At 40.5% G+C, this 27353-nt stretch overlaps 2 long non-coding RNA genes across 2 annotated transcripts; both read right to left on the bottom strand.

Annotated features, from left to right (window-relative positions):
• Window positions 1-10038: 10038 nt before the first annotated feature.
• On the bottom strand, window positions 10039-11922 carry LOC134634376 (uncharacterized). Its single transcript, XR_010094831.1, has 3 exons — window positions 11831-11922; window positions 10239-10309; window positions 10039-10135 (listed from the first exon to the last, which is right to left on the bottom strand). It is a non-coding gene; the product is annotated as an uncharacterized LOC134634376 (long non-coding RNA).
• Window positions 11923-12346: 424 nt separating this feature from the next.
• On the bottom strand, window positions 12347-13409 carry LOC134634237 (uncharacterized). Its single transcript, XR_010094822.1, has 3 exons — window positions 13358-13409; window positions 12537-12662; window positions 12347-12453 (listed from the first exon to the last, which is right to left on the bottom strand). It is a non-coding gene; the product is annotated as an uncharacterized LOC134634237 (long non-coding RNA).
• Between the last annotated feature and the right edge of the window lie 13944 nt (window positions 13410-27353).

The following is a 27353-nucleotide window of genomic DNA, read 5'->3' as shown; positions in this document are numbered from 1 at the left end:
CTCCACAGGTATATCATCCTGACTACCTGTTTTTTTGACCTCTCATTCTCTCTGCTCTCACTTCCTCCTTGCTAGTCCTCTGCACTTACTGACTCTGATCCTAACTCCATCTGGCCATCTCTTTTTTTTCTTTCTTCCTTCATCAGCTTCTTCCATCTCCAACACATTCTCTTCAATCATTTGTACATTTGCATCTTGGTCCTTAATTGGCTTAACCTGTGCTCAGCAGACTGCAAACGCAATCTCCCAGAGCCCTTATTTTAATATCAGGCGACTATAATCATGTATCACTGGACTCCACACTGCCCACCTTCACCCAGTATGTGACGTGCCCCACTAGAGACAATAAAACACTGGACCTACTGTATGGCAACGCAAAAGAGGCATACAGTTCATCACCTCTCCATCCCCTGGGAAGATGTGATCACAACCTGGTGCACCATGTCCCTATGTATGGGCCCTTAGTGGGCAGGGAGCCACCAGCCACCCGCACAGTGCAGAGATGGTTGGAGGAGAGCGAGGATGCTCTTAAGGACTGCTTTGAGTCTCCCGTGTGGGAGGTGCCTTGTGACGACCACGGAGAGGACATCGACAGCCTTGTGACCTGCGTTACAGGCTACATTAACCTGGATAACACCTTACCCACCAGGATCGTGCAGTGTTTCTTCAACAACAAACCCTGGATTACCCCAGAAATTAAAGCCGGAGGCCCTTCAAATCCGGAGACAAAGAGGAGCTGAAAAGGGTGCAGAGAGAGCTGAAAGGACTGATCAGGAATGGTAAGGACAGCTATAGGCAGAAGATGGAGAACCAGCTTCAGCAGAATAATGTTAGTGAAGTCTGGAGAGGCCTTAGAACCATCTCGGGCCACAAAGATCAAAACTCTCTGCCTGTGGGGGGATGTGAGGTGGGCAAATGAACTGAACTACTTCTTTAACAGGTTTGATTCATCCAGGACGCAGCTTCAACATCTGCTGCAGACTCACCCACACCCACTGCTGCTGTTCCACCTCTGATGCCTCAGCCACTTCACACCTCCTCCACTCACCCTGCTCACTACTCCCCACCCCCGACCACAGCATCCAGCACACAACCAACGCACTACTCCAGCCTGTCTCTCTCGACCATCCAGGTTAGGAGGGAACTGAGGAGGATCAGAGCCAGGAAGGTCAAAGTCCTGCGTAGATCAACTGTGTGGGGTGATGGAGCACATCTTCAACCTGAGCCTGAGGCTGGGGAGAGTTCCACAGGTCTGGCAAACCTCTTGTGTTGCACCAGTGCCAAAGACTCCACGTTCCACGGACCTCAACAGCTACAGGCCGGTGGCTCTGACATCCCACCTGATGAACACCCTGGCACAGCTTCGGCCCCTGGTGAGCTCATCACTGGACCCACTTCAGTTTGCCTACCAGCCTGGCACCGGAGTGGATGATGCTACATCATTCCCTCTCTCACCTGGGAGCACTGTGAGAATCATGTTCTTTGATTTCTCCAGTGCCTTCAACACCATTCTTCCCACGGTCCTGAAGGACAAGCTGGAGAACTCAGGAGTGGACCATCACCTCACAACAAGGATTGTACTACCTCACTGACCGACTACAGTATGTGAGAACTCAGCGCTGTGTGTCGGACAGGGTCGTCTGCAGTACGGGGGCCCCACAGGGAACAGTTCTGGCTCTATTCCTCTTCACCATCTGCACTGCAGACTTCTCCCACAACTCCATCCTGTGCTTCCTTCAGAAGTTCTCTGACGACTCTGCAATAGTCGACCTCATCACTGATGGGGACGACAAGGAGTACAGAGAACTGACCCAAGACTTTGTGGCATCTCTGCTGGGGACAGGAACAGACTGAACAGGCTGATCCGGAGGGCCAGCTCTGTTCTAGGATGCCCTCTGGACCCAGTGGAGGTGGTGAGTGACAGGAGAATGGTGGCTAAGCTGTCATCCCTGTTGAACCACATCTCCCACCCCATGCAGGAGACTCTGACAGCACTGAGCAGCTCCTTCAGTGGCTGCGGCACCCATGATGTGGGACGGAGAGATTTCGCAGGTCTTTCCTTCCAACTGCTGTCTGACTCTACAACATGGTCTCTGCAGAGGACCATGCACGTGCAGAGACACACACACACACACACACACACACACATGTGCAATTTTGTAATAAAGTATTTTATTCTATTTGTATAGTACAGGGTGGGCCATTTATATGGATACACCGTAATAACATGGGAATGGTTGGTGATATTAAAGTCCTGTTTGTGGCACATTAATATGTGTGAGGGGGCAAACTCCTCAAGATGGGTGGTGACCATGGTGGCCAATTAGAAGTCGGCCATCTTGGATACAACTTTTGTTTTTTCAATAGGAAGAGGGCCATGTGACACATCAAACTTATTGGTAATGTCACAAGAAAAACAATGGTGTGCTTGGTTTCCACATAACTTTATTCTTTCATGAGTTATTTACAAGTTTCTCTTTGTTCACAGCCATTGACATGTCGAAGAGGTTAACACGTGAGGAGCGGATCGAAATTGTGTTGATATCTGGTGAACGCAGTAACCGGGTCATTGCAGCAGGTTTCAATGCAAGACACCCTATGAGACCACCCATCTCCCATGCTACAGTTAGCAAACTGCTTGCTAAGTTTCGTGAAACTGGTTCAGTGTTGGATTTGCCAAAATGTGGACGCAAGAAAGCTGTCACTAATGAAGAAACATCAGTGGCTGTCCTAGCTTCATTCAGCAGGAGCCCACAGCATAGCACTCGCCGCATGTCACTGGAGAGTGGCATTAGTCGAACATCCCTTCGGCGGATATTAGCTACTCACAAATGGCACCCTTACAAACTCCAGCTACTGCAGCATCTCAACGAGGATGACCCAGATTGGCGCACAAAATTTGCAGAATGGGCAAAACAAAAATTGGAACAGGACCCTCAGTTCACACAGAAGATTTTGTTCAGTGATGAGGCAAACTTTTATGTGAATGGTGAAGTTAACAAACAAAACCACCGCTACTGGTCTGACACTAACCCACATTGGATGGATCCCTCCAAGACTGTTGGAACAACAAAAGTGATGGTTTGGTGTGGTATATGGGGTACAACGATAGTGGGTCCATTCTTCATCAATGGAAACCTCAAGGCCACTGGATATTTGAAATTGCTACATGATGATGTGTTTCCCTCTTTATGCACTGAAGCTGGCACGTTCCCTGAGTTTTTCCAGCAAGATGGTGCACCACCACATTATGGGTGCCAGGTCCGAGCATTCCTAGATGAACAGTTTCCTGGAAAGTGGATTGGTCGTCGTGGGCCAGTTGAATGGCCCCCAAGGTCTCCCGATCTGACCCCCTTAGACTTTTATCTTTGGGGTCATCTGAAGGCAATTGTCTATGGTGTGAAGATACGAGATGTGCAGCACCTGAAACTACGGATACTGGATGCCTGTGCTGGCATTTCTCCTGCGGTGTTGCTATCAGTGTGTGAAGAGTGGGAGAAGAGGGTTGCATTGACAATCCAACACAATGGGCAGCACATTGAACACATTTTATAAGTGGTCAGAAACTTGTAAATAACTCATGAAAGAATAAAGTTACGTTGAAACCAAGCACACCATTGTTTTTCTTGTGACATTACCTATAAGTTTGAAGTGTCACATGGCCCTCTTCCGATTGCAAAAACAAAAGTTGTATCCAAGATGGCCAACTTCTAAATGGCCACCATGGTCACCACCCATCTTGGGGAGTTTGCCCCCTCACATATACTAATGTGCCACAAACAGGACTTTAATATCACCAAACATTCCCATGTTATTACGGTGTGTCCATATAAATGGCCCACCCTGTACTTATTCTGTTGTATGTAGTATTCTTTTCTGTTTTGTATAGTATGTTATTCTGTTTATCTTATTCTATTCTATTCTATTGTTTGTTTGTTTGTTTTTCTCTTAAAAAACAAACAAACTTTCTCTCTCTTTTTCTGCTCTTATACTTTCTGCCGTGACCAAAACATTTCCCATGTGTGGGACTAATAAAGGTTTATGGTATCTCTCTTATCTCATATCTGTTGCACATTCTTTCCTGCCTAGCCAGTCGATATAAGTCATTTTCTCCTTACTTGGCATCCAACCTGGCATACACCTATAAGCTTTTTCCTTTGCAACCTCTCACTGTGCTGTACACCTAACCTTTCTGTACTCTTGCCAGTTTGGAAAATCAAATTCTTGATGACCCATAAATGTGATGATTTGGCAAAGATTTTGCACCAGATGCCCTTCCTGACACAACCCTCCCCATTTATCTGGGCTTGGGACTGGCACTAGGAGTACACTGACTTAGTAAGGTAACTTGTGATCGGTATCCCCATCATCACCATAGCAACCTCTTGGCAAGTCACATGTTCGTCATATGTCACATTAGGCCCATTCAATCAAGTCATTAGTGAACTATTTTCTGGAAATGTGGTGTTCCTATATAGTGAACTATAGGAAAGAAACAGAAATTTCTTTGAAAAAAAAAATCTCATTGAAAATATGAGTGTGATGTGGACTTTCTAAAATTTCTAAACCACATTTAAGAAACTCAAATATATAAATTATTTTCACATCTATTTTGCAGTTATTTTATTACAGAACTGATCTTCATATTGTTTAGTCTGTGAATCTGCAACCCTGCAAAAGAACTGAACGACATCTAATAAAAATGGCTTGCTGCAAAAATATCAAACAAAGCAGAGGGAAGAGCTTAATCCTACAGTGATAAAAGAAGAATACAAATAACAATTTGTTTACTTTTTGTTTTAGTAGGAACTATGTGTCATTTTAAAGATAAAAAGGCACAAACTGCTTCATCAAATTCATAGTCTTTGTTATTTATGAAGTAACGTTTTAATAAAAGATATCACACAGGTTGCAATGGATAGCTAGAAGGTAAATCTGTAAATCTGCTATTAGCAGTTCACTTTTTCAATCCCTTTGTTTTTAGCTTTAATATTATTAATCTTAAGAAGTCATTTTACTTATGAAAAATAACCCCATGAGCATCCAAACCATACATGGCATAGATGGAAAAAAGACAATTTAATACACACTAGCGCATAACATGCTAGACTATTTACTTCTAGCTTTACCACAGATGTTTATTTCTAAGTTATGTGATAAGCCATGCGTGTATTAGCAGCTTGGTCTATACGGTGAAGTGAATGCAAATTCTTTTCATAATGTACAGGAACAGTTGGCAAAGTACCTCTCTAAGGACGGACATAGATATATCATCCAACTGGCAGGGGAGGGGATTTTGTTTCATTGACATATCTATCATCATCTTCTGTTTCCATTGTAGTAGAACATGTTGTCATGCTGCTAAAAGCCTCTGCGTCTCTGCACTGACTGTGAGTTTTATCTCCATGTTGAAGTGACATACTGCTGAGAAAAAAAATGGACATCAAGGACACATGTGGTAACCTCAGCGATACATCATTCTGTTTGTTTCCTTTCTCTTGTCTTGAAATTTCACAACAGCAGTACTGTTTATGCTATCAGATGAAAACCTGTTACTTGAGCTTGAGGGGTTATTACTGATCTTGGAAATATTTTGACAGTCCCATAAGGTACTGTTGGTCCCCACAAGTATAGTAGCATTCCAATGTTTGGTCCTCACAAAGATACCTAAACATGGTATACACACACACACACACACACACACACATACGGGTGTATGTGGTATGGCGGGACTATACTACGTCAATCCGCCCGGCGGTGGTTTACGGGGACTACCGTTTCCAGAGGACTTAGAGCCAAGGGAGCGAGGTTAAAGTGTTCGAAAAAATCTGAAAAAAATTTGGGTCACTTCAGACCTAATACACTCCCTATAGAAGTCTAGATACACTGATACACACCAACCAGACTCTATTGTGTTTTGTGGAGACATTGTCCACTTGACAACGATGTTTTTTATGAGGTCCAAAAAAACCAATATCGGGACTTCAAAGGGACAATGATGTCATTATTAAATAGCTCATCATTACCATGAATACACATCTGACAGGACACAGGATTACTGGGACATCATTTTATTAGTGTTCTTGGATCTGAACATTAATTTTAACCATAAAATTAATGGATCTGAACATTAATTTTAACCATAAATAAAAAAGAAATCTAACCCTAACCCTAACCCTATGGACAAAAATGCCCACGCTAACCACAGAAATATAAAAATATAGAAGTTTAAAGGTAAATATTAAGGGGAGAAAATATGCATTTATATTTTTTTATTTTAAATATAACCTGTCAAAAAATATATATTAAAATAAGAACCTGTCAAAAAAACTAAATAAATTAAATAAAAAAATTATGAAATACAAACTACTTCTGTAATTAACAAGAACTTTTTTTTAAACAGAACATCAGGCAGCCTGCTGCACAATAACTCAGTTTTAACAACAGTTTGGCCATCTGACCAAGATGTAAAACCACATCTGGCTAAACAGTTATTTTGGTTCATTTTTTTCTGCCTTTTTGCAGTTAATCCTCTGTTTCTTACAAAATCTCTTATGTTTTGAACTATTCTTCCTGCCAACATCGGATCTTCTACCAATTTGCAATGACTGCATTCATTTTTGGTGGCCAGTTTCCCTTCGTTTATGTGGTCTTTAAAATGCCTCATCACTGCAGCAACCTCAGCCTTGGACCACATGTTTTTGGGAACTCTTCGGGAATTGTGGGATTGAGCAGCATTTTTATCTGGAAGATATATAAAGTAGTAGTAGTTAAAACAAACAAACCAAACAAAAAAAAAACCCAAAAATCATTTGCTTGTAAAAAGAATGGATGCTACCCTGTCCTAACTTCTGAAATGTGTTGGTACCATCAATATCAAAACGAGCTAAAATTCTCTTTGAAAATTTATCAAATTTCTAAAATGAGACAACATTTAGTGTTCCACTGTGAATAAAAGACTGAATAAAAAGTTGAATAAAAGTCTCTTGATGCATGCGCAATCATCCAGGTAAGTAAATCCCAAAACGTTGATTCTGTTAATCTGGATGTAGCGTTTTCAGTGGGAGAAACATTTTGTCACTCATCCAAGTGACTTTTTGCCACCACTCTGCAGTTTGCCATATGTTGCAAAGTGATGAAACAATAGATGATGAACAATTCAAGAACCTTAAAGCACAAACATCTAAGTGACGAAACATTTCTCCCACTGAAAAAACTACGTTCAGATGAACAGAATCAACCTTTTTACTTACTTAACTGGATAATGAGAATGCATCATGCAAGCACCATAGTATGTCCCATGAAGTAGTCTGTAGACAGGCCTCACCCAGTCATTAAATTGTTTGTCAGCTATACAATTACCCTTGAGCTTCTGAGAATAATAGACTATGCATAATGGCTGTGATGTGATGATTCCGTCAAATCCCTAGAATTAAAGCAGGAAGTCTACTTTAACACATATGGAAATTGTTTGATTTTAAAATCCATTGTGGTGGTGTAGAGAGACAGAATTGCAACGCAATTACAAAGAACGTGTCCATAAGCTTAGAGAACCAACTGCACCCCTTACCTTCAGAGGGAGCAGCAGTCTCACTTGCTGCATGCATTATGAGTGGCTCTTCATCTGCTGATTACACAATTTGATTAAGTTTTAATATTTGTAACAAACATTTTATCCACAGAAACCAAGCTAGTGGTAACTTACCACAATCTACAGTGTCTTGGAGCTGCGCTGTGTTTGTGGAATCAGCTACTGCATGTACAGGCTCACTGGTGCCACACGCCGACATTGTGAGTGCTGTGTCATCATCATCTGATTCACTCTCACTGTCCTTTGTTTCAGCATCACTTAATGCAATTTCATCTGAGAAATTGTGGGAAAAAAAAACCCAACACAAACACAAACCCCCCAAAAACCTCACATTAACAACGAGATGACAAAATACAGAACAAATACTGGAAATTATAATTTTTCCACAGTACATAGTTTTACTATTTAAGGCCACCACTCTGCAGTTTGCCAAATGTTGCAAAGTGATGAAACAACAGACTTCAAGAACCTTAAATCATGGACATTTAACAGAATGGTCTGTGCTTTTAGGTTTTAATTCTGTTGATAAAGCATAATATTCAACTACTGCCCTAATATTTGCTCCTTTCAATACAAACCTTCAATTTCGATCTCATCCAGTGATTTCCCCTGGATCTGGGAAAGATGTCCTTTTTCCAGTGTTAAAAGCAGTTTGGAAATCTTGGCCAGCTGTGTTGTGGGAACTGGTAATCTGTAGAATTCGCGGTGAACGCGGATATCATGACCCAGGAAATCTGCAACCTGATCAAGTTCATTGTTTTTCAAATTAAGGACTTGTGAGAGTGTGGCAACATGTTTTCTGAGCTGTGTCGATCTTAGATACTCAGGGTGCTTTGCTCCACACTGGTGTGCATGAACACGCAAGGAGTCCATTCCTCTGTAATGACTCATTGATCGGGGTCTTGCAAAGAGGTAGATATTAGTGGCACAAATACCATAGTCAGGCCTCCTACTAACCAGTAGTGACAGAGCATCCAGCATGCTTGATGTTAGCAGAACTGGAACATTTCTGTCCCTTTTTCCCATTATTTCTATTCTATAGAAATAGTTACAGAGTCTCTGTTCCATTTCTGAGAGCCCCATGGAAACATCTGTGTGGAGTGCCGTTTTGTCTCTTTCAAGAAAACTTTTGAGGCGCATCTTTGAAACCTCTCCAGAACGTCTTCGATTGAACACAATGATTTGTGAGAGTGTAACGTGTGCAAGTTGGGCATAATTCTGAGCTGTGGCTTCGTTCTCCAAGCTGCAAAAGGCACTTTCTGCAGATTTTTGAAGGTAGTGATGGAGAATCCGAACATCTTCTGTAAAGGGCAATGTTGATGGCTTGTTAAACTTTGCCTCACTAAATGTGTTCAAGGCACGGTGAGACACCATCTCGGACCATTTGGAGACATACAACTTCTTGAACGCATCAGTGGACTTGATTAGGGCTTCATCCTCTGTCATGAGGGCACGACAATGGATAATGTCAGACATTTTATGCAGTGTATGTCCCAGTTTCAGCGCAAGGCTTGGAGTTTTGTATGACAGTGTCTCTTCATCAAAACCTGAAACTTTCTTTACTGCTTGCACAACTCTCTGGAAGTTAGCAGGCTTAATAGCTTCTTCGATGTTATGCACTGAGAATTCTGTACGCAGACACAACAACAAACGTCCCGCTTCACGAAGCTTCTGTCGTATATAATCATACTTAGTAGGGTCTTGTCCATGTTTATTGTAGAGGGACTGGGCAAACTGAATAACAGTAAAGTCATTTCGCACAGCTGAGGCAATCTCATCTTGTTTCATAACAGCAAGAACCTTCCACACTCCACTTGACACCTGCGGATAACACTGAGACTCCAGAGTTAAAGCCAGGCCGAGTACTTTGGTTCTTCCAGGTTCTTTATCCGTGTCATCTTTTGGTTTGTTAGGACATCTGCGGACATGTCTCCAAAGATCCTTGCGAACATACATCCCTTGACAATAAAAGCAATGAGCAAACTTTCCCTCTACTGCTTTAATCTTGGGTCTTCTCTTCACTTTCAGTGGTCCCACTCCACCATGCAACACTGCAGCATTATGCTTAAAATGTCCCTTATTTCTCAATTTCTCTAACAGGCTTTTACGCTCGTTTGAGTCTCTAGGCAGGGAAAATGCATGCACAACATCAGGAGCTGTTTTGTGCGTTTTCAGGTGGCGGGAAATTTTAGCTTGTGGTTTGCCACAAAAATAGCAGTAATTTCTTTTACTTAAAGTCATTTTTTCTGATTCAGTTTCGCAAAGCTCACTTTTATCTTCTGGCTTGTCCTTTGTCAAGTTGTGGATTAAATTCGTTGAATCTGATTGTTCATGCGCTTTGGAGATGTCATCTTGGCATAGCAGACCTTTTGATGTGCTTGGCAATAATGAGATGTCTTCATGTGAATCTTCATCATATGACTCTGAATCTGGCACATATTCTTCTTCTGATATGCTGTGGTTGCCATCATCATCGCTTGATATTTGATCCAGAACTGAATGTGGCAATCCATCTTCCCCTGAATATTCAGAAATTTCTTCTTTCTGGAATGTAAGAATAAAAGTTATTTTAATTGATCAATACTTTAGACAGGTAAAAAAAAATAAACTGAAAAAAAGTCAAGCCAAATATGAATGGGATACACACCTGTGTTGACTGGTGACAATTCTGATTTGACAATTTTGCAAGGCAGGATTTGTGCCAGACCCCTAAACAAACTGAAACACATTTTGATAGACTTCATTTAGCTTTGCAGTTCTATTTAAGTGAAGTAGTTTTTTGTCAAAGCATTGCAGTAATGTCAAATGCTGAAAAAAACCCAAAAAACAAACTGTTCACACTTAAGGATATTTTAATGACTACACATACACTGCTAACCCCCTCCCCCCCCAAAAGGACATCCCAGATGTGAATGAATGAATTATTCTTATTAAATACTTTGTTCTTCAGGCAGTTGAATGGCATGAAAGTGTGTAGTTGAATGTGTGTGGCCTCCAGATGCCTGTATGACTTCCCTACAATGCCTGGGCATGCTCAGGATGAGGTGGCGGACGGTCTCCTGAAGGATCTCCTCCAAGACCCAGACTAAAGCATCCGCCAACCCCTGGACAGTTTGTGGTGGATGGAGTGAGACGCGATGTCCCAGATGTGCTCAATTGGATTCAGGTCTGGGGAACAGGCGGGCCAGTCCATAGCATCAATGCCTTTGTCATGGAGGAACTGCTGACATACTCCAGCCACATGAGGTCCAGTGTCATCTCGCATTAGGTGGACCCCAGGGCCAAACGCACTAGCATGTGGTCTCACAAAGTGTCCGAGGATCTCATCTTGTTACCTAATGACAGTCAGGCTCTCTGGCAGGCACAGAAATGCCACCCCACACCATTACTGACCCACTGCCAATATGATCATGCTGGAGGATGTTGCAGACAGCAGAACGTTCCCCACGGCATCTCCAGACTGTCACATGTGCTCAGTTTGAACCTCCTTTCAGCTGTGAGGAGCATAGGGTGCCAGTGCCGAAGTTGCCAAACTTTGTGTTTTCTGGCAAATGTCAAACGTCCTGCATGGTGTTGGGCTGCAAGCTCAATCCCCACCTGTGGACGCTGGACCCTCAAGCCATCTGACCATTTGAGGAGACAGATGCACATTTGTGGCCTGTTTGAGGTCATTTTGCAAGGCTCCTCTTGTTCCTCCTTGCACAAAGGTGGAGGTAGCGGTCCTGCTGCTGGGTTGTTGCCCTCCTATGGCCTACTCCACATCCAGGTAACACCTCCATGCTCTGGACACTACACTAACAGACACAGCAAACCTTCTTGCCACAGCTCACATTGATGTGCTACACTAGATGAGCTGCACTACCTGAGCCACTTGTGTGGGTTGTAGACTCTGTCTCATGCTACCACTAAAATGAAATCACCACCAGCATTCAAAAGTGACCATAACATCAGCCAGAAAGCATAGGTGCTGAGAAGTGGTCTGTGGCGTTACATCGCATTGTTTAAGTGTTCCCTTTATTATTTTGAGCAGTTTATGTTATGGAATGGGGAATTGAGGACAATCCCAAGTATACCATTTTTACAAGGTCCTGCACCAAAGAGGTAATACTACATTTCTTTAATTAGATGTGACCACCCACTGATTAAAAAGGGAGCAGTGTTCATTTCAGCTAGTCTTAACTTGTTGAACTCTATTAATGCTTTTTACTATATACTGTACCTATTCACTAAGTGTCTCACCTTTGCACTTATAGCCAAGCCACTTGAGGGAGGAAACCGGTCCCACACACTGAATGCACTTGTCCAAAGATGATATTGTTGTGCACACCAGACGATGACTGTGACACTGTTAGCAAAATATTGCAACATTTACAGTCAGGTCCATAAATATTGGGACATCGACACAATTCTAACATTTTTGGCTCTATACACAACCACAATGGATTCCAAATGAAACGAACAAGATGTGCTTTAACTGCAGACTGCCAGCTTTTATTTGAGGGTATTTACATCCAAATCAGGTGAACAGTATAGGAGTTATGACAGTTTTTGAATATGTGTCTTCTTGAGATGCATCCACACTGTGGGGTTAGGCAAAAAAGTATTAGCTTAACTAGTTTTTGTTAGGAAGCTTTTTTTTCATAAATCAAAAGCAAAGTGTAATTTAATCTTAATCAAACTACACTGATATAATACGCACCACCAGAGTTTTCCATCAAACTTGAATTCAAACATGAACACCTTCAGGCTGTCATGATAAACTCTGTGTCTCCGCTCACATTCGTCTTTTGTTATGAGTTTACCTCTGTATTCCAAAAGGAAGTCTCCTTTTTGGAATGGAACAGTCGTGAAAATGCCCCGACCTGAATTGCAGAGGCATACCAAGTGAGTGACAAAAGACAAAGTGACAAACTCCAAATCTAATCCAAACTAAAGACCAACTTACCTTTGAAGGCATTTATGTAGTGGATATCAAGTCCCAGTTTGTCCCTTCCAGCAGAAACATGACAGACTGCATCCTCCCGTGGAGGAATGCGTCTCCTTCGCATGTTCTCCTGTACGTTTTGATTGCCTGTATTACCAAAGCATATAAAGTATTATGATTATCGTCATCATTGTCATCATCATCAGTAGTAGTAGAACTAGCAGTAGTGTAGTTTACAGCATAAACACAGCTGACTTATTCATAGTCCTAATTTATGCCTTCTTTTAAAATGTTAAAGGCCTAGTTCTCAAAATGGCGACATGTGACATTTCTGCAATGGCGACTGCAGAGAGTGATACAAGTACTGAGAACGCTTAGGCATCAAAACTGTAAGAAGTTTTTTCTTCAGGCATATAAATAAATACACGATTAAATACACTTATACCCCTTGCTTTTATTTTAGGGCTGTTAGCAGAATGGAGAGACATTGGACAAACTGCCCGAAATTAGATGACAGCGACATCAGGGATTTTGACTCAGACTGCGCTGGTTTAATTGTTAATCACGTTAGTCGCGATGTCGGCATTAACACGTTTAAGCCACATTAATGCTTTAACACCGAGTAAATCCTAACACGGGTTAGCCCGCTTTATCGCGTTGACGCGGTTAGTCATCAGCCCTATTTTATTTACTCAATGACAAACGCTGAGGCAGTTTTACTTCTTAAAAAACTAGCTAACAGTCCATAAAGCATATATTAAAGCAGTTTAATATAAGCCTGTGCACCTATAATTTCATATAGTATTAAAGTCATGGTGCATTTTACATTAAAAAAGGCTTACCTTTGTGCTTTTAATCAGTCTTCGTATTGCCGTCGACATGTACTTGTTAAAGGGCACGCGCGCGAAATCATTTCCGGTAGGTACCGCCTATATATATAGCCTACCAATCACAATGACTTCCGGCCGTGTGTATTGAAAATGTGTATTAAATTGTAGTACTTACACACATCCAGTCTAACTCGAAACGTCGCTGTGCAATAAACTGGAATACACAAAAATCAGGTGAGTGGTATAGGTGGACTTTTAAGAAAATCAGAAAATCTTTTAATTATAGTTTAATAAATGAATTTACACTACAGTTTAAGCAAATACAGGTCAAAAGATAAATAATGACCTCAAAAGAAGAAGAAAAAATTATTATTTAGACACTTAAAAATGCATTTACAATTCATGTTTTAGGGGGACACATGAATACACAGCAAAAGGTCGAAATGTCCCTGTAGCCCAGGTACAGCGTCAGGTCAACTGTCCATCCATACCACATAGACACACGCACACACACACACACACACACACACACAGATAGAAGAGAGGAGGAAAGGATGGCAAATGGTAGACTGTCCAGCGAGGACTGAGGGACCATGACGACTTCAGTATCCTTGTTTCCTTAAACTCTCAGGAACAAAAGCAAATAGAGCTGGTTGGTGTGGCTGAATATGTGATTTTTTCTCTAAATTTACATTCACCTACACACCTAAAATCCAAAACCACAAGCTAAGCATAATAAGGCAATGGTGAACTAAATAAAACAAATCACAGGGAGAAATGGAACAGAGAAGGGAAATAACAGAATGCCCTATCAGAAGTAACTTTAAAAAAAGACAGGAAGTAAACCGAAAGAGGGACATGATAACACACATGATAAAGGAAGATACAAAAACTGATATCATTCAAACCATCTCTGTTTGGGTTCATATCAGTCACACAGGTCTAAAAGAGTTTGATACAATCAGTTGGTATGAAAAATGTGAGCGCTTGTTGGAGGTTGCTGGCAGGTGCAGTGAAAGTGAGTGCCAAAGCATCCATTAACTTAGGCACAGTGACCCCCACAGCACCGACTGTGACTAGCTGCCAAGTACTCTCCAGCAAACACTCACTGACTGGTCAGGAAATACACATTTCTTCAAAGCAATTGCAGGTTAGTGGGAGTCACCGATCAGTCTCTGGGACTAATAGGGGCAGAACTATTTTTTATTTGTTTATGACTGAGGGAGGATGATGTAACAAACTACTGTGAATTGGCTTCAAAGTCATCCCATATGACACTCCTTCACTGAAAGAGTAGTGCATCATTGTGTTGCTACAACTTAAAACATTATCTTTATGTTCAGCTTGTCTGGTCCTCCGTTTTTTTCCCAGTTGACTCTTAAACTCACTCACTTTACACTGTTTTTGTCCTGTAAACCACCCCCACCCCCCATGAGATTTCAGAGAGTGTCTTCTCCTTGTACTAGATTTGAGTTACATCTTAGGCATGCATCTGTCTCTGAGGGGATCCTATCCATCATGCTGTCAGACATTTGTATTAGTCTGAAACCCAGTCACTTTTACTGTGACCTGAAGCAGAACCATCAACATGGTGTGAACAGTGGGATGAGGTAAACCCCAAATGGGCCTCTATCTTTAAAATAATCTACTTGAATCTTTTGTCAAAAAGAGATTTTAAATGTAATCTACTTTGGAAATCATCTTTTAGATGACAAGAGACTCATGCAGGCTTACATAGGAGTCATAGTAGTTACTGACAATATCTGATAATATATCTGCAAAATATCTGCCACAGAAATCGTGAGACAGGTGGATTCAACCAGCAGGACTCACAGGTTCAGGTGAGTTTATTTTCAGTAAATGCTGCACACTCTAAAACACAAGAGCAAGGCTAGTTACAGTCCAGACTCCACAAGGCAAGTTTGTCTAAGTGTATATACGGAGTCTCTCTAACAAATAAAAAGCACTGCTCACCACATGCCACAACAGGTTTTTCCACAGGGCTCTGTGCACAAGGAAGCAGAGGTACGTTTTCTCTCAGGGACAAGCAGAGTACCGGGGTTGAAGGAGCAGGGGCTTTACTAACCATAGTTTGTTCAACAATCCAGAGAAGAATGATGATCAGAAATTCCCTTAAGTACATTAGAAACAGGTGTGGGATCACAAACATGTGTGTGGAGGATGAGGGCAGGGACCTGGGATGAGTCCCATCCCTGCACAAACAACCCCACAATACACACACACACTTGTTTTCATATTGTAGTGAGGACTTAATGGTTTCCCTAACCCATAGCCTAAAACTAACCATAACCTAATTGTAACCCTGACACTAAAACCACATTTTGCCCATCCCCCACAAACTCGTGGGGACGGGCATTTTGTCCCATAAGGTACTGTTGGTCCCCACAAGTATAGTAGCATTCCAGTGTTTGGTCCTCACAAAGATATCTAAACATGGTACACACACAGAGATAGAAGAGAGGAGGGAAGGATGGCAAATGGTAGACTGTCCAGCGAGGACTGAGGGACCATGACGACTTCAGTATCCTTGTATTTGTCATTGTGAAGATGTTGACATGCTGACTGGTTAACACTGTATGTAACCTTGATATCTTACATTAATATTTTAAGTTTAAGAATTGCCGATTCATGCTTTCATGTTACAAAGCCATATTTGATGCTTTTGGCTTATAATTACCTGACGCACAATTTATTTCAGCTCTGCAACTCACTGAATATTGATGGAACACAACAAAGTACCAGTAAAAACCCCAGAGAATGCCAAATGTGCAACTTTGTCCCCAAGACTTCATCATCGGCTGATTAAGTTCTTGGCAAGTAAAGCTGCCCATGTGTTTAATTCAGTGAGGTTTGAGCCATCATCACATCTCCATTTCCATCTGTGCATTCTTGCCCTGGGGATCCTAAGAGACACCTGGACCCAGCAGACTGCCTCTCTCCGGACCCCAGCTGTGTGCAGGAAACTGCATGTATATATAGCACGATCCACGGGGAATCATTTCTGTTACATGACACCTCATTCAGCACTTACATCTATGCAGAAACTGTCTGTCATGTTCTCCATATTCTAGAGGTCCCCCCTCTCCTGTGGTCCCTTTCTCCTTCATTTTTCTTCTTCTTGCTCTACCTCTCTTTCTGTCAGTCTCTCTTACCTGCAGGCACCAGGCTGGGAGTACCACCAGAGGTATGACACACACCTGCTGCCCAGTCTTTCATCCTCCACAATATTTAAGACCTTTGCTCACTACGTTTGACAGATCATTGAGCTACTTGCAGTTGAATCTACCAACATGTGTGTTCTTTGCGTCCCCCACTTAGAAAAACCCCGGGTTTATGCCTTTTGAGCTCTCCCTCCCCTTCAGGCCCCAGGTAGATTCATTGTGTACTTACCTGTGTGTCCATTTATCTCTGCATTCTGCATTTACCAGTTTGATTCTACTGTCAGATATTCACAGTTTGTAAATAAACATGTTAAATACTCGTACACTCCAATAGGTCCTTCTATCTCCCTGCAAATATGACAGCTATAAATGCCCACAGTCTATGGCCTTATGCAGCGGTCCCCAACCCCCGGGCCTCGGACCGGTACCGGTCCGTGAGTCGTTTGGTACCGGGCCGCGAGAGTTGAGGCTCAGGTGTGAAATGTATGGTTTTCAGGGTTTTTATCGGTTTTCAGCGTTATTTTGTTATCGTTTTTATCGTTAACTCGGATTTCCTGGGTCTTTTCACGTGTGTTATGAATAAATCTTCTTTTTTTCGGTACCGGTACTAGTTTTATTTTGTTGTATTTATCCGCGACACCTTAAAGGCCGGTCCGTGAAAATATTGTCGGGCATAAACCGGTCCGTGGCGCAAAAAAGGTTGGGGACCGCTGGCCTTATGCAAAGCCTTAACGGCAGTTTTCATATATGCAGTTTTCATCCAAAGGAAGGCTTTTGAATAATATTTAAAAACACTTTTAAGAGACACATTCTGAAAACCCTCTGGGTGCCAAACAAAGTTGCTCCACCAATAATATGCTTTCTTGGTAATTTGTCTATAATGTCTGCCCATAATCATTTTTCCACTGGTAAACTATTTACCATTTATACTACAGAGCACTAGTTTTCAAAAACATTGCTCTGATTGCCCTTCAGCACATGAAATCTGAAAATATTGTTTCTTCTGTTTTTATTCATTTCCTTAAATATCACATATGAATTGTTTTGCATGTTGGTGTGGTAAATGGATTGCTCTTAATCAGTCCTCATTCTGAATGCTAATGCTACATTCACTGTGTTTTCTTTCCTGTCAAAAAAAAAAGCTGTTTCAGTCAGCAACATGTCTCTGCAAATGTATTTATGCCTAATAAGGTTTTCACATTACAAAATGACCTGATCACAGGGGGCTGCTAATTAAAAAGTCTGATTTTGCAAAGACAAATACATAATTGGAAGTAAATAACACATTCATGCAGTAATGACATTTTGTTGTGGTAATGACATGAGGGGCTATTCACTGAAATCCATAATGGCAGCAAAAGGAAAAGAGATTTTGAACTTGTGAACAATCACTCTAACGGATATTTACAGCATTTTTTTCTAACAGTAGTTTTTTGAAATGCTGGGAACAGAAAAAAAACCCACAATCTCCAAGAGACTGCTGCAGCACTGTGGGTTTAGCTTAGTTGTTAAAGTACAGGTTTGTCAGAGCCGCAGGGGGGCTGGACTACATGGGGGGACTTATTCTGAGGGTTAGTGCAGCTATACTGCTCAAAATACTTGACTGAAAATCACATATCCTGAGCAGTACATGTGTGTCACCAATGCATCACTCTTACTGCTGCAGTCAGAGCGGTGTTTATTTAATATTTCATACTGGCAGTGACATGCAGACTTTTGTACAAGTAAATCTCAGATTTATAAACGAAAATTTTCAATGCTGCCTTAAGGTGCCTGCTAAACATCAGAATTAATAGAAATTGCTGTTGGAGTATAAACAAGGTTGTAAATATGACAGGAACACATTGCATTTCTCTTATTTCCTCATGATTTGAATCTGAACACTTTGAGTTTAATAAAAGCTTTCACTTACACAGCTTCAGTAAGAAACATTTCTCTATGAAAAACCAAAACTTCCGGTCATAATTAAGAGTATTTGTTTATGGTATTGGGATGTATCAAGTGAAAAAGTGAGGTTATACGGTGCATTTGTCCGTGCTGTGCTGTTGACGTCATTTGTTGAAAAATGACATTAAAAAACGGAAAATAAGTGCAGTAAAAGGAACACATTTGCACCTTTTCCTTTACACTGTAAGGGGTAATATCAAGAAATAATGATGTAAAATAGGCGGCATGGTGGCACGGTGGTTACCACTGTTGCTGCACAGGAAGAAGGTCCTGAATTCAATTCCACCTTCAGGCCGGGGTCTTTCTGTCTGGAGTTTGCTTGATTGCTTGTTTGATTAATCTAAATTGCCTATAGGTGTGAATGTGAGTCAATGGTTGTCTGTCTGCCCCCTGAAAAAGAGAAGTGGATGGATGGAATGATGTAAATACTTACTACATTCTAATAAGTATAATTCTATATCATGAAGAACATTCTGGGTCTGGAACCTTTTTTTCTCTCTGTGTCTTCTGGGTTTCCAGGAGAATAAAGCAGCTGTTTTCCACTGAACCATCCAAAGTGTGTTCTCAGATGCAAGGCAAAAATATTAGGACACCAACACCAAGGCTGAAACACAGCAATACTGCAAGAGCATATGGGAGAAGGGCACAACATAAAACAGCAATGCAAGTGGATCTAAGAACAGACCACAGCAACTTCCTTGAACAGGACCATCACAATGACAGACAAGAAAGAGTTTAAAGTATGAAGAGTTGGTTAGCATCAGGCTGTGAAATGATTTACACCTACTGGCTAAAGAAGCGAACTGCATGCTCCACCAATCTCTCCAGCGAGTCCTAAGGTAGGTTTGTCCCGAGATGTCTCCCTGGTAATGTCCTACCAGGGAGACGCCTGGAATACCTCACCTAGGAGGCATCCAGGAGGCATTCTAGTAGATGCCTGAACCACCACAACTGGCTCCTTTTGATGTGAGGAGCAGTGGCTATACTCAAAGTCTGTCTCGCATGACTGAGCTACTTACCCTATTGATAAGGGAAAGCCTAGCAACCCAAGAAAGGAAAATAATTTCCGCCACTTGTACCTGTGACCTCGTTCTTTCGGTTACTACCCCATGACCATAGGTGAGGATAGAAAGAAATATTCATATTATTCATTTATTTTGTTTTTGTTGATTGATTGTATAATGAGTTGTGTGTGCTGGGCCTGCCTTTGCTATATAAGTATTATCTCTCTTTTTTTTTCTTTTTTTTTTAAAATAATGTTATTGATAGTCTGTGACTCTGAGTCAAATGGTGGAGAGTCCCAGGTCACAGGTACCAGATCTGGGACTCTCCACCATTTGACCCTAGAACTGAAGAAGTTTCTCGGCTGAGGGGGGAAACATCTTCAAGCAACTTAAAGAAGTCCAGACGCTTTTCTTTCCAAGCTCTTCAAAGTTTAGATTGCACTTGCGTCTATGTCGATGAGAATCCAATAAAATCCTAAAATCACTGGTAAAAAGAAGGATCCCCCTTTGAGAAATGAAAACTGTTTTTTTTAACATCCAAACACAAACTAGAATAAACAAAAATTGCTCAAAGGTTTGTTTGTTTTTTCCTCACGAAGGTTAACACAAAGTCCTGTGGATGTTGACAGCACTGTAAGCTGGTGACACACTATTAGCCTGAAGCAATTCTAGAGCACTGGCACACAACTGTGAATGAGTGGCCCTAAAGGCCACATTTCATTAGCAGCATTCCCCCTCAGAACACTTTATCTGTTGTAATTGTTGTGGGATTTGGTGAGGCAGGGGCAAAGGAGTGCTGAAAATGAAATTGATGTTCAAACAAGGGAGCAGCTGTCAGGAGCAGCTACCTGGGGGGTATTTCATGGAGCAGGAGGCTGGGGGGGAAGCAGGAGTCCTATTGATGAAAGTCTCACTTCATTAAGAGTGACTCTGCTTTAGTTCAGTTTCAGTAAACTAACTAGTGACTGTTCCAGTTAGGATTAATGAAGTCATGACAGGGCTGGTGGATGCTGCACATGCCACATTTAAGCCGACTGAGCAGAGGAATGTAGCAGTCACACTTCAAAAGAACATGCTACGTCCTTCTGAGACAAATGCAGCCTGATGATTACAAGCATCTAATGACCGTAAAAAGGCTACAGCTCTGCAGGCTGATTAAGAAAGTCACAGGATGCAGTCTGGCAGTGCAGCGGTGATCACATCAATTTATCTAATCACGCTAAATTCACTTTAATGAAAAAGACACTTGACAGCTCTATTTAGGTTGCTTTTTTCAAACCTAGCTCCCCGAAGATATAATGTCAGTTCAGAGAAATGGAACGGCATACGAGACTTGTGGACAATAATGAATTTATTTTATCATTTTGACTCTGTACCACACCACATTAAAAAAAACATCAAGATGTGATTGAAGATTTTAACTTTAATTCAAGGTATTTGTAATAAAAAATATTGCATCAACTGTTTAGGAGTTAGGAATTTTAAATACAACATTATATAGGGAATGTTAATAAAAAAAAGCTTGGATGGAAATTCTTTGTAGACAATGACTACTTATCATCGACTGCCCCTTAAACTGGTTCAGATCATCTTTCGTGTGTAACCCGTGACCTGCACAGTGTTTATACACTCTCTGCATGTATACTCATGAAGATGTAGAGACTTTCACAGTGTGATTCCTACCTATCTGACAGTGTTATTCATTTAAATGTTATTATGTCAATGTTGTTTTTCTTCTTAACCAAGGAAAGACTTGTGCAATGATATACTTTGGTTGTCTTCTGTGCTTTTTGTTGTTGTTGAGCTGTCTAGTAAGGGTGGGCGATATAGCCTAAAAAAATTTGACAATATTTCAATAATATTTGTGACATTGATATTTCTGATAATATAGAAAATATTTAATACTTAAAAAAGAGGCAGGATTTATAAGTGTAAGTAAATGAAGCACACTTTTCTTTGTTTTCAATGCACCTTTGTTATTGATGGCACACTTCCTAACTGGAAATGTGAATCCACTGAAACTAAATGTAATCAGCAGCAGTGGTGCAATAGCAGTAACACAGTATAAGTCAGATATAACTACAGAAATACCCCAAGTAGTGTTTTCCCTGAAAATCTGAAAGAACTGCTTAACCCTTTAGTTTAACAATGATTAAAAACTTAAACTTGTAACTTGTTCGGCGCCTGAATGCAAACATATCATCTAACAGGGATGTTGTATCTTGAGCTTTATAAGCTGCTGCCTAAAACTCTGCTTTACCACTATGCCTGCAATTTCCATCTTTCTAGTGCTTCCTGTAATATGGAGTGCAGTTAAGTGCACTCGATGACTATTCCAGCAACGCTTGGTGGAATCATTTCTTTATATTTTGGTCACATGACGAGCTGGTAGTATCCCCTCCTTCAAAGTCTGGTTGTATTCTGTGGTGTTCTTTTGTTTTAAGTGGTGGAACAAGGTTGTTGTTTCTTTTTTTGCATCTTATGGGTGGTTTTCGGTGAAGTAGCTTCCTGTTCAATTCAATTTCCATTCTGAGGTTGACACACTGCTCTTGCTGCTAGACATCCCCGTACTAGTCTTGTTATTGTGAGCTCTAGGGAATGTAAACGCAAGGTGCTGCTATAGCAACAATATTGCAATTTATAGAATACTTTAACCCCTTAAAAAACAAAATCTTCACGTCAACCACATATTGATTGTTTATCTATATCAACTGTGCCAAAAGAGTCTGCACCTTATAGATAAAAAAACAAACAACTACAAGTAATGGTTTTTATTAATTATCTTTCATATAGTATAGTATTTATATACCATAGGTACTTGTATGCACAAGTGACAGGAAGGCAGAAAGTAGATTGGTGTGGTATAGCCATAATGCAGGTGTCATATTAAACTATTGTGGTGAAAAAAAGGTGAACTGAAGGTCAAAGCTTTCAATTTACGAGTCAATCTACATTCCAACTCTGACCTATGGTAATGAGATCTGGGTAATGACTGAAAGAATTGAATAAAGGGGAATGAAATGAATTTCCCTGGACGGGGACTTGGCTCAGCTTTAGAGGCGGGGTGAGGAGCACATCCAGAAAGATCTTGGAGGAGAGGTACTGCTCTGTTGTGTCGAGAGGAGCCACTTGAGGTGGTTAGGGCATCTGATTAAAATGCCTCCTGGATGCCTCTCCTTGGAGGTTTTTAGAAATAATGACCACTTCCAATCCAATTGTGTTGAATAGCAATACAGACAAAAAGAAAACTAGCATTCCTAACCAGGTTTAATTTCCTCTTCTAACGAAATTATGAAAAACAATAAAATACCCAAAAGAACTAATAAAGAATAGAAACATTTTATTAACATATCAATTTAGATAATAGTGAAACCACATAAACTATCAAAATAACCAACCTGGAAATTAGAGAATAAAGTTTTTTACATTTTATCAGACAGATATTTAATGGAATCAACTACTGTTTTATAGCTAATTATGATAAATACAAGGCTGTATTGGTGCTGTATTTTTTTTCAGTCACCAATGCAAAACAAAGATATTGGAGCCCAAATTTGTTTAAACTCTTGAGGAATGAAGTAAGCTGGTCCAGAGGAAAGTATTCCATAAGAATTTTGTTTTAGTGGTCAGCTTTGTCATTTTTCCAAGATATAAAAGATACAATATTTTTCCTTTCCCTAGATCAGTACTCAGTTTTTAAAGAGATTCCTCCAAGTATCCTTTCCATATTCTGAAAAATGCAGTTTTATTCATATAGTGCCAAATCACAACAGCAATCACCTCAAGGCACTTAATCTTGTAAAGAGCCCGCAGCACAGAGAAGCTCCAACAATCACACAAATCCCTGTGAGCACGCACACATCCAGGGGAGAAGCTGCAGACTGAGGCAGAGCATTGTTTTGGTTTGGTGGCAAATGTGGATGATCTGATAAACTTTGACCTTGTTTTACCTTTGCAATAATTATTTAAAATGTGTTTCTTGCATTTTTGTAGGTCAGTTTTAAAATGTAAGCCTGTTTTTAATACCACCTTAATTTTAGTCCAGCTAATGTCAAGCACTCTGCAAAATGAATTCGTAACCATTCCTAAAGTTATTTATTATACCCTTTGATTAGTTTATTCTAATGTGCATTTTAACTTTTTGATCTGTAATGAAACGGTCTAAAAATGCTATAAAACTAATTAAACCCCTGAAATGAATTCGAAATACTTTTTTTGTCAAATCTTACGTCAAGTTAGAAAAATTTGATAAAAATTAACAACTTAACTTCTTAAAGAAATGACATCTTTGCCATTACTACCGTTCTTGCAGAATGGGGCATCTCGCGCCTCATTTTTTGGTGTGTCGATATATTGCCTCCATCTCTCCCTCTGTTCATTGTTCCTTATAGCTGCAGGTACCCTAGTTCAGTTTGGTGTCGAGCAAATTTATATCCTAGTCTTTTGCTCAGTAAGCATTACATTTTTGCTTTGACCGTTGGCTTCTGTCTCTCTGCTTTGGGTCCACAAATAAAGAGCTCACATAGTTAAAACATGACAAAAAGGGAGGAATAAGAGTGCGGCCTTGCAATGTTGAGCAGTGGAGTTGAAAGCAGTTTCACCACAAGCCATTAGTGGTAAATGCTGAAGAGTTGGTGTACAAGAGTTTAACCCATTTAATAAAGTTTTCTCCCAAAACAAATGAATACAAAACATAAACATGTATTTCCACTCAGCATGATCAAAGATCTTTACCATATCGGAAGAAATGACCATACTGTTAGTATTTTGCATATGTCAAAGAATAATCATAAAAAAAAAGTAATTATTAATAGTATTCAGGAACCTTCAAGCAGTGTAACTATAACTCACAGACAAGGCACTTTTGACTCTTCAGTCATTTATTAGTGACTGGAGTCACTAAGTCACTCCAGTGATTTGCCTGACTGAAGACTTTGAAGAGCTAAAAGTGCCCCTATCTTAGTAATGGGTGAATTTAGTTCACATTTGAGCAACTGAGAAAATAGGTAGATTTAAATCCTCAAAAAATAGTTACATTTCTTCAAGTACATCTTGCGGTTTATCTGATTCATATAGCTGTATAGCAATCCAATAGGCAGTTTTCAAAGAATTGTTAATATTTATGTTAATTTAATCTCTAGTTTCTAACAGAACTTGGCTATGACTATATCCTGATTCAGATTTAAGAAGATGAGCCAAATATTTGCTGGGTTTAGTCGCTCCGTCAACTCTTATTTGGCTTGTTGAGTTGACAAAATTTTCAAAGTGATACCATAAGAAGAAGGTGGAAAAGTCAGAGGTACTGTTTTCTGAAAATTGTGTTAAATGGGTTATTATAACACAATATTACCAAAGAATTTGGTCCAGTTTGTCTTAATCTGTCAGCATCATGCATTGTGTTTCAGGCACTCAGCAGTAACATTTTCTGTATTTATGTTGCACAGTGTAACTCTACTATTCTCAGGCTCTGTTCTCCAACTAATCAAGAAACAAATTTATGACATACTCAAGGTGGCCAGACCCAGCTCTACAATGTCTGCAAGACATATTCCATCACAAAAAACCCCCAAACCAACCACACAGTTTACTGTTGTAACACTAAAATTGGCAAGTGTAATTTTTCATAGTGCTACAGCATTAATCAATAACAGGGCTGGGAAATGGATTGAATTATGATTTAAATCCCAACTCTGACTTTTAACAATTAAGTAAACAAGATCATTAGATGAAATTTTCATGTCATTCATTCATCTTCTTGCATTGCTGTAAAGCTGTATGATTTATCCTCTCACTAAAAGCCCAAATGACAGTGATCAAGTGATCCTGCTTCCATAGTGGACACTTATAGAGTGCTTATACAGTAACATTATGTTAACTTGGAGCTTGTCCCAAGTGGTTTGATTGTATATGTAGCAGCACAGGGTGGTGGAGAGTAAATAAGGAAAAGACCAAAGAACCAATGTTGTCACACTAAAATGCCGGCATTGCAATTAGAAGCTCAAAGCTTTTACAATTTAATGAAAACCCGACAATGCCACTCTGGGAATTTCACCCAGACAATACAGAGTTGAGCCTATGCTAATTGTCAAGAAGGTACTTAGGTCCGTTATACTCAGGACAGAGACGTAGTTCAGCGTAAAAACAAACAGTTTATTTAAAATACCACAATATGAATCAGTTGTACATGTACTGTAAAATTAAGAGCTATGGCTCACCAGTGTGTGAATGGGATGCTAGATGAGGACAGGTCGAGAAAAATCACCAACTCATATGTGCAGCTCACCTTCACACACACACACACACACACACACACACACACACACACACCCACACACCCTATGGTGCAGCTCAGACCAAGGGTGCATAAATAAGCACAGCACACAGAAGGTCCCACCACCACCAAGGCACCCAGTCACCTCCACTTTAGGCCTTCTGCTTCTGAATAAAAGAAACAAGTTATTAATGTATTCAAACAAAAACCAAAAACAAATGCACTCTCTGTGCATTTGGCTCTTCTGCAGAAACACACCAGTGATCTGCAGCTAGAATCTACAAATCAAAACATTCAGAAAACAAATGCAGAAACAAAATAAATTAACATTCAGTTTACAGCCAATAACTTCACAGTATTACTCTAAGTTGTTACACATACGACTGCTCCAACAGAATCATTCATGCACATTAACAGACTTCCACATATTGCATGTACGGCTCAACCGCTTAAACATCCAACTTCTAGTGAGACGACAAAACAAAGCAAAAAGAAAAGACAGAGACAGAGACAAAGTGCAATAAACACAAGGCAAAAAAGGAATCCAAAAAGGCAAAGCAGCAGGACTCCTGTAAATGCAGCCCGGAGAAGCAGTAGCAGTCCCGCTATAAGGCTAATAGCTGCCCACTCAGGCCCAGACTTCCTGCAGTGCATCATACAATTAGCATTTACAGGAAAAGAAAGAATAGAAGGCTAAGATCGTCACAACTCAAAATAACGTACCGATCACACGCCGTTGCCCAATTTGCAAACAAAGTGGCCAACAGGAGGCTTCTGCAGCTACAACCTATAAACACACTCGTCAGTGATCGATGGAAGGCTTCACTCTGCAAAACATGAGAAACAGCAATCAACAAAAGTGCAATGCTGAGGCAGCAGCGACAAGTATGGCAACAGGTGAGCGAGTCAGGGATGCTCAGATGGCAACTTCTATTTATAGTAACGCCCCATATAATGTGACTGGTTAGTAGCGTGATTAATAAGCCAATACTGAAATATAATATTCATTCTCCTACATGTAAACTTACCTCAATCAATGTGTGAAACTGTGGGAAAATCAGATAATGACTTGTTACAGGGCTGGGGTCAATCCCAGCTGTCAAAGAGCAAGAGGCAAGCTCTGCCTCAAACAGTCAGTCAGGACAGCAGAAAAACAGAAAAGCACACACTTTTAAATCCACACCACATCCACATCTGCCTAACTTTAATCACTACTTTTTAGCCAACAGGCTTCAGTTCATCTCTAGATGGTTTAAACACACCTTCTTAGATGAACCCTGGATAGATGTAGAACAGGCACTATGTAATAATCTAGAAATTTCAGACCTCCCATTTATCAGCTCAAACATCAAACAACATGAATGCTTTAAAAGCATCAACATCAACTTCTCTCTGACAGCATGGTGGGAGTTTCTAAAAATAACAGAGTCTTCATTAATCCCATGCAAACGTACACCTATCTGGAACAATCCGGACATATTACAAAACAATAATATGATGAACTTACCAGATTGGAGTTATAAAGGAATTAAATACTTGGAACATATATTGGAAGGAACAGACTTTATTTCGTTTGACAGACTAGTTATACAATATGGGATCAA

Source organism: Pelmatolapia mariae, linkage group LG9 (genome assembly GCF_036321145.2).
Source record: "Pelmatolapia mariae isolate MD_Pm_ZW linkage group LG9, Pm_UMD_F_2, whole genome shotgun sequence".
NCBI lineage: Eukaryota > Metazoa > Chordata > Actinopteri > Cichliformes > Cichlidae > Pelmatolapia > Pelmatolapia mariae.
The sequence above is the reverse complement of the archived record's forward strand: the minus strand, read 5'-3'. Positions and strand labels throughout refer to the sequence as shown.